The sequence below is a fragment of the Myodes glareolus genome, chromosome 21 (genome assembly GCF_982192425.1).
Source record: "Myodes glareolus chromosome 21, mMyoGla1.1, whole genome shotgun sequence".
NCBI lineage: Eukaryota > Metazoa > Chordata > Mammalia > Rodentia > Cricetidae > Myodes > Myodes glareolus.
Window position 1 is genome coordinate 64,940,559 of NC_142046.1, and position 8,984 is coordinate 64,949,542.

The following is an 8,984-nucleotide window of genomic DNA, read 5'->3' on the forward strand; positions in this document are numbered from 1 at the left end:
TTAGATCTGATGATAATTGCAGAGTATACAAAACGGATTCTTACAGAGGGGAAAAGACTTAATAAATCATTCAAGTGACTAGATAAAGACTCAAATACGATTGTGTCTTTATGTGCATGTGTGAGTAGGGGTTGTGTGTGTGTGTGTGTGTGTGTGTGTGTGTGCATGTGTATGTTTTCACTCATGTAGGCATATATGGAAGCCAGAAGTTAACATCCTCAGACGTTCTCCACTTTATTTTTTGAGATAGGGTCTCTCACTGAACCTGGAATGCACCTAGACAGCCAGATGGACTTGGAACCGAACCTTCTAGGCTTCTCCTGTCTCTTCCTTCCAAGGCTAGGGTTACAGGTGTGCTCTTCCATGTTCAGCTTTTTTATGTATGTTCTGGGGATCTGAAAATAGGTTCTGTTGCTTGTGCAGCAAGCAGTTTATAAATACAGAGCCCTCTTCCCAGTCCTCAAATCCCATTTTCCGAGAGGCATTGAAACTCTTCCTGTTTCTGCCAGGTGATGCTCAGCAGCAGAGTAGGATCTAAAGTTACCTTTGGTTTGCATAGTTCTTTTACGTTTGTTTGCTTGCATGATGTGCAATTGTTTGGTTATTAGAGAGAGGGTTTTCTGTATAAAACTGGCTGTCCTGGAGCTTGCTCCAGAAACCAGGGTAGTTGCAAACTCAGAGGTTCACCTGTCTTTGCCTCCAGGGTGCTGAGATGAAAGATGTGCACCACCATGCCTCTGTTGGTCCTTTATTTTTTATCTGTATAACTGCAATGCTCTAAAATGTCAACAGCAATTTTGGAAGCAGGCTCTAAAGAGGGTTGGTAACCTGGTTTCACAGGGAAGACCCAGAACAAGGTGAACATGACTTATTCTCACCTATCCCTGGCTGGCTTTCTGACTGATGCTCTTCTTGTTTTAACAATGTCATTTAGCTATGATGAGTTTTATTGGCTCTATAATTGCCTCTCAATTAGCCTCCATATCCCATTCTTCTGCCTGGGTGGAAAATAGTGATAGTTCATAAAAGACTTTCTCCTCAATTCTTGAACTTTTCTCTAGGTAGCAGAGGAGTAAATACTAGTTTCATTCAGCACTGTTCCTTCATCAAATATGATACTGAGTACTCATTGTACCTTAGCATCCTATTAAGCAGATATAAAGATCTCTCTAGCTCTGTCCTTAGGGAGCTCACAGTCTATAATGGAAATAAAATAATGATAATACAAGCTAGCACCTTAAATCTGCATGAAAGAGTACAGTCAACCAGTATGGAATCAAATTTGGAAGACATCTCATTTGCTTGACATAGTGGAGAAAAAGATACATTGTATCTAGGAGACATCAGACTGGATCTGGGAGAAGACACACTGTATCTAGGAGAAGATACACTGTATCTAGTAGAAGATACACTTTATCTAGGAGAAGACATACTGTATCTAGGTAGGAGAATTCATACTGAGTTGGATCATGAAGGGTGGAGAACTTCCCATAGGAATGGTCAAGAGAAAACACACTGGCCAAAGGAAAAGATATACAAAGGCCAACATTAGTGACAAAATAGAGCTTCCAGCAGGAATGAGAAACAAACTTATATTTCTGTATTATAATACAAATTGTAACATTTAACTGTAAAATGAGAATCATAATGTGAGCAATGGGTTTCAAAAGGCTTTAAATACCAAGTTTAAGTAATCAAATCCTTTTATTTGATGGGAGAGCCTTTAGGTGTTTGAAAGAGAAATTTTGTATGAAGAAATGAAGACTTATAGATTGGGTAAGATCTTAGAGGCATCAGAGAACAATCTAATCTCCTTATTAGGAGACTTGTGCAATGGTTGAAGGTGAGAGGTAATATGTATGACTTGAAGAATGTAGGAGGTGGTGAGAATGGAGAGGAACGTGTACGGCAGTTCCTAGCACATATCCCATCCACACACTTTATCCTATAATCCTTTTCTAGAGATACCAGGAAATAACACTCCTTGCAGAAACTGAAATGGGTAGAACTACAGATGTGAAACACACTTTCCCCTCTCCGACTTCTAATTTTAATGTGGAGCAAATCTTATGGACATTTATCTCTGTCCCATGAGACGGGAAGAAAATATCCACGGTTAAGAATAGTTTTTTGATCATTCTTTAAAAATATCAACTTATATTTTCCTGTATTACATAATAAATAAAACATTTAGAGTACCATATGCATACAGTTTTAATTAATCAATATGTGTGTGTATTTGTTGGCATGATTGTGTGTGTGCACAGATGTATGGAGGTCATGGAACATCTTTTGTGGAATGTTTTCCTTTTTCCATGTTTACCTGGATTCTAGGACTTGAACTCAGATCACCAGGATTGTGTGTTAGCCCTTTTACCCACTGAGCCATCTTGCCAACCCTGGAAACTACTTTAAGTCAACTCCAGAGACTGAATGTTATCCGGTGAAGAAGTGGGAAACTACCCAATAAATACCTTATTACACCGTATCTTTATTAGAGTTTTTATTGCTGTGAAGAGATAACATGTCCACAGCAACTCTCATAAAGGAAACCATTAATTGGGCTGTCTCCCTTATGGTTTTAGAGTTTCAGTCCATTATCGGCATGGCAGGGAGCATGGCAGCGTGCAGGCAGACAGGGTGCTGGAGAAATAGCTAAGGGTCTTACATCTCACAGGCAATGGGAAGTTGACTGGCACACTCAGCGGTATCCTGAGCATAGGAAGCCCACTCAGAGCTTACCCCCACAGCACAGTGCACACTTCCTCCAACAAGGCCATCTCCAATCCAACAAAGCCACACCTCCTACTCGTGCCACTCCTGATGGGATTATGGGGGCCGATTACATTCAAATCACCACACTCTGCTCTGATTTAATTGTACCCAATCAAAAAGTAAAAAATAAAGTTAAATAAATAAAATTCCCGTCAGTGCCATGTACTCACAAGGCAACTTTGAAGACGTTGTTTGAACTCGATGAGCTTCAAGTTTCCCATCTCCAAAATTAGGAAAATGTCAGTTAAGAAGACCTCCCAACATCATAGAGTTGTCAACATTTTCTGTATTAAATTTGCCCTCTGATGTGTATATCTTTACCGTCTCTTGTTCTATCAGTCACCTCGAGAACCCTGCCCTCCCTACGGTGCAGGCTCTGAGCCAAAGGAGACCTACAGCTGCACTGCCTCGACATTGGGTAATTGCTCCTAATGATTTGCATATCTTATCAGAGAGAAAAGTCTAATTATCTTCTCCCCAGAAAAGCGTCCAGACAGAGAGGAGCTTTTAGGACTGCTTTCTTCTTTGCTTCCCAAGAAGAGTCGCGTGTTTGACCTTGATTTCACCTTGGAGGAAAATACTCATGCACGTTTGTATACACACATCCAACTTTTATGCCAATAAATTTTTAAATTCTGATTTCCTGAGTTTATAGATAAATGCTTAGATTGGCACAGGGAGGTTGAGACTTCGTATGCACACTGAGGTGTATGTATAAATCTCTCAGTTCACTGATCACGTCTTTGAGCTCACTGATTTCACTTCCAACCTTACAGGCCGACGGGCTCTTCATTCTCCTGCTTAATTTGCAAAGCAAACTTTCATCTTATCATGAGGTAAAAGTATATATACTCACGTGTGTAATCCTAGCAAAATGAGGTAGAGAGATGAGCTGTTTCCCCATATTTTTTCCCTAATGTCAATAGCTTCCTGGCTAATTTCGGGTCCCTCAATAACAAACATTAGGTGTCCATTTTCTGGTTGATTGCTTCAATTTCTCACTAGATACATATACAGATTAAGCTGATGAGGCAAGCAAGCTGGGAGATGTATGTAGAATATTACAAACAACTGACAAGGGAATCTTACACACTGGGGCATGAACGAGATCTTCCAGTTGTGAGTCTGGGGAGAGAAACACTCTTTGAGCATTCATGTGAGCCCCTAACTCTGCCTAATAGCATCCAACCATTTTTTTGGTTGTATCTCCCACATTCTTGGTGGGTAAGGAAATGTCTCTCTATGCAGGTGCTTCTGCCAAGGATCAGCGGATCCTAAATGATGCAGTGACTCATTTCAAGAGAAGGTATCAGAGAGTAACCTTGCAATTTTCCTCAGGAAAGACATTCTTTCTCAGCATGAAATAAATGAATTTCTGAAGTTTAGGATAGATGGGTAGTTCAATGCTTAAGTTCTTACATAACACACATGAAGGCTTGGGTTCAATTCTTCAAAACAGTAAAAAAAAAAGTCAAGGTCTTTCATATCAATTTTCTTACATAATCCAAATGCATGTATTTCAAGGCTGATTATTATCCTTGCCTCAGTGAGGAAGAAACAGATTTAAAGAGGTGAAGGAGCAGCTCAAAGCCACAAAGCAAGTGTCAGTGAATGGCTCTGAGGTTTGATGCCAGCTTTTCCGTCTCTAAACAGATTCTTTTTTTTTTTTTCAGATGCCCTCATTCATTGTACAACTGGAAGAAGAATGCATGTGTGCATGGGTGAATGAGGAATGGGGGTGAAAGCCAGGGCTATGCTCCATGCTTCAAGGTAAGCAGAGGTTCTTTGGCAAAGTGGACCTAGGCAGAAAAGCCATCAAGATCTCTTTGATGAATCCAGATTGCAAATGTCAGGTGACAAATTACAAATGATGCAGGGAACAGAGATTCCGTTCATATTTTATTAATTATGATCCTGTATGAACCTGTTGATATGGAACAGGGTCCTTGAGAGTATGTTAAATGTAACTAAGCTGAAGTCCTGGGCTTCAGATACTTATTTGTCTTTCCAAAGTGTTTCTCTAGACACACTGAGAAAGAGAGTTGAAGGGCTTTTTGGAGAAAGTTGGGAGCAGTCTATTGGATTCACGTGAATCCTCTTGTTTCCCTGGTTTCTGTGATGGCCATATTTTCAAGCTTCTTGTGTTTCCCACTACTGGACTCCCTAGCTGGTGATTTGATCTTAGGCTAGGTGGGATGCTGCGAATTTCCTATGCTGTCAAGGCCCTTCTTTTCTGGTAGTGCTAGTAACAGTAGCAGATGTTACAGGAAGAACCACATCGAGTTTAGGAAGACCTGGAGATGTGTGGAATCATTGTTAATGAAAACTAAATTGCAGTCTGGTTGTATGGTCAAGAAGGTGGACCTTTCTGTCCACTGCCATGCCTGATATCCTCTTTCTCCCAAGTAATTTATGTTGAGAATACAAAACTGAGGGAAAGAAAATTGAAATGTCATCTGATTAATGAAAGGATTGGTCAGGAGTTCAGCTTTCATTAAGACCCAAAGAAGAACCAAGGACAACACTTCACTTCTGAACTTCTCATGATATACCCTTTATAGATAAGGTGACCTTTTTGTGTTACACGAATTACAAGGCTGATGACTTTTGGTGGGTGGTTACATTTTTGAAATAAATAAATGCATACATGAATAAATAAATCTATGGGTTTTTTTTGCTGCACTGGGATGGAATCTAGGGTCTTTAGCATGCTAAGCCAGTGCTCTACCATGGACCTACATGGCAAGCTCCTTCTATTGGGCAGTTATTAATTAGTTGTGGGTTTCCACCCTGATTATTAATCTCAAAGTGTCTTGACTTGCCTCACAGAAATTTATTGCAAACTCATAGTACATAGAGTACATTATGAGAATGTGCTTAAAGTAATTAAGATATAAATGAATACTTATTGAGCGTCTGTGTTATGCTGCTATCTTAGGAACTTAGGCAAGATCTATAGCTTAATAAAGGAGATTAGGGGCTGAAAATAATAAAGAAGGGGTATCAGAAAATAAATAAAAATAATAAATAAGGTACAAAAGTATGGTAACTGGTGATATAGAACAAAACAAAGCAGGAAAAGATGATGATAAAAGGTATGTATTGTATACAATTTCAGAGTGTTCGTAAAACATCCCACAAAAAAATCATCAATAGAACAAACGCCTGAAGGAATGAAGAAAGTAACCATGTGCACCATGGGAAGAAGAAAATTATTATTTAGTAACATTTTGAAGCAAGTCTCAGATAACAATTGTTAATATTATTTTTAATGAAAATGTTTTTCATACAATATATTCTGATCATAGATACTTCTCTTCCAACCCCTCCCAGATTCTCCCCACCTCTGCACCCACCCAATTCCATACTCTCTCTTTCTTTTAAGCAAACAAACAAAACAGCAAACAAAACAAACAACTATAATGCTAAAAATAATTTAAAAATCCTAAGAGGAAACAAAAGAAACACACAAACACACATAACAAACTCACAAAACCAGAAAATCGGAAACCACAATGCACAAGCAAAAGATCAATAAAACAAAAATGCCCAAACAAAGCAATATGAGACTGAAGTCTACGAAAACACTGCGAGTTCATTCTGTGTTTTCTATCAACTGTTGGACATGGGACCTGCCTTACGTGTGGTTAATCTGCATAGTGAGACTTATTGGAGAAAACTAATTTTCCTTTGCAAGTGGAAGCCAATTGGAGATAGCTACATGAACTTGGAACCAGCCATCATTCAGAATAAACACTGGAATTTTCATCTCTGAATGATGATTGGTTTCAAGTTCATATGTTGGACGAATACAGAAAGTCACCAATAATGTCCTTACACCATTTATTTTATACCAGAATTATCTACTGTTTTATTGTCTCACAAATGTTTGACTCATTCTAAATAATGTTAATAAAAGTTCAAGTTTTTCTTATTCTAAGATTTCTGCTAAAAATATATCTTTTTGTTTGTTTGTTTTGTTTATTTTTCGACACAGGATTTCTCTGTAGCTTTGAAGCCTGTCCTGGAACTAGCTCTTGTAGACCAGACTGGCCTCAAACTCTTGTATCTTGTAGATCTGCCTGCCTCTGCCTCCCAAGTGCTAGGATTAAAGGCATGCACCACCACTGCCCGGCTGTTAAAGATATATCTTATTGCCATTTCAATTTACATTTCTCTTATTGTGAACATCTTTGAAGTAGACTGTCTCCTTCTAATTTCAGTTTGCATTTATTTATTTTATAATTTTGTGCATGTACGCATTACGTACTAACCACTCTCACCTGCTGCCTTCCTTCTCCACTCCCGTCCACCTTCTGCTCCCCACACAAATCTTTCTCATCTTCATATCTATTGGTTTTGTTTTGTGCCCCGCTATGATTAACCAGTACCATATGTGTCACCATGGATGTGGAGCTGTGTGCTGGAGCATGGTGAGTTCGTCCATGAGTCCACAGGTGAAGTAATGCTTTCCCCTTCTCTCAGAATCTACCAATAACCAACAGTTCAGGGTTAAAAGATAGGGTCACATGAATTCCTCCCATCCTTGACTGATTAGTGCTAGGGCTCAGTGCAGGTGAATATAATTGTTGTGAGTGTTGCCTGCAAGGGTTGCATGAAGTCTAGAGAATGACACTTTTCAGCCCATCACCCCGTATTCTCGATCTTACATACTTACTGCCACCTCTTTTGAAATGTTCCCTAAGTTTTAGAGGGGGTGGTGTCAGTGACTTGTTTAGGACTGTTTCCTCAAGGTCATTTTTCTCTGTGTCTGGGGCAGCCATGAGTCTCTGTCTTCACCCTTGGTATTGGAAGGAGGCCTCACAAACTGAAGCTGGGAGCTGCTTTGTTCTGTGGGACAGCGCAGGTATTTAGTTGGCTGTTGTGCCACACTGTTAACCATCTGAAATACACTCCCTGCATGGGCTTGCTAACCTTCCAGAGTGGAGTTGTTAGCTGGGCACTGGTACCCACCCGCTACCATGAAATGAGTCTTCAACAGAGAGCAGTTAGTTATCTCCAGGTGAAGCCCTGCACTCACACAGATGGGTGTAATGCTGACTTTCAGAGGGCTTCTTTATACTTCATTTATCTCTGTCAAGCCTCCCCCACCCCTATCCTACACCATCATCTCCCTAGTTGCCCTTCCTCCCTGCCTGTCATTAGAATCTTGAACAGAGTAGTTTCCTAGTCTGATTTCTTTTTCTTTTCTGTTCTTTTTTATTTTATTATTTGCCGATTTTTATTGAGCTCTACAATTTTCTCTTCTACCCTCCCTGCCTCTCCCCTGCCCTTCAACTGTCCCCCAAGTTCTCCATGCGCCCAATTTACTCAGGAGATCTTGTCTTTTCTTACTTCCCATGTAGATTAGACCTTTGTATGTCTCTCTTTGGGTCCTCAAGCATACTCTGATTTCTTAAAGAATCATTATTTTAATAGATGTACTGAGAATCTTTTACTGAGAGGGAGAGTTAGAATCTGAAAATCCAGATGCTATAGTTACTATATGCTTGGTGAGTAGTAGTGCTTTCAGTGAGAGAAATAGTAGTGGCTTCCACCAGATTGAGTGTTTGTGTGTATGTATGTGAGTGTATGTATGTGTGTGAGTGTCCACATGCGTGTGTGTGCTTGTATGTGTGTACATATACGTGTGATGATTGGATAACATGTGAATGCACTGCACAAAGAGTGAAAATAAAGAAAGTAAAGAAGGAAAAAGAAAAATCCAACCTTTTGGCTTCAGCAACAGAACAAACGCAGTTACCATTAATTTACTAATTGAGATATGTAAGGCACATTGGCTTAAGAAAGCCCCCGCGTCTGCTTTTAGACATAATGTGTTTAAGATGCCTAGAAAAACCTCAAGATACTTTTTTTTCAGATTCATCTCTTTTCCTGCATATTTTATACTCTCATCTTTCTACACTGTTGAATAGAATTCCATTGTGTATGTGTGCATATTTTCAATACCCATTCCTCTGTTGATGGACATCTTGGCTGATTTCCTGTTCCTGTGTTATATAAACAGAGCAGCACAATGCATTTGCACATTTCTTTGGGCGGGGGGCAGACTCCTTTGATACATACTCTGGATTCTCTTCAGATTATAGAAACATTTTGCCTTTTGCTAATGCTTATTGGATTTAAAGTGAAAGACTCCACTGCTTCTCGGTTATTTTTAGTCCCCCAAACAACCAGGAGATGTTTAG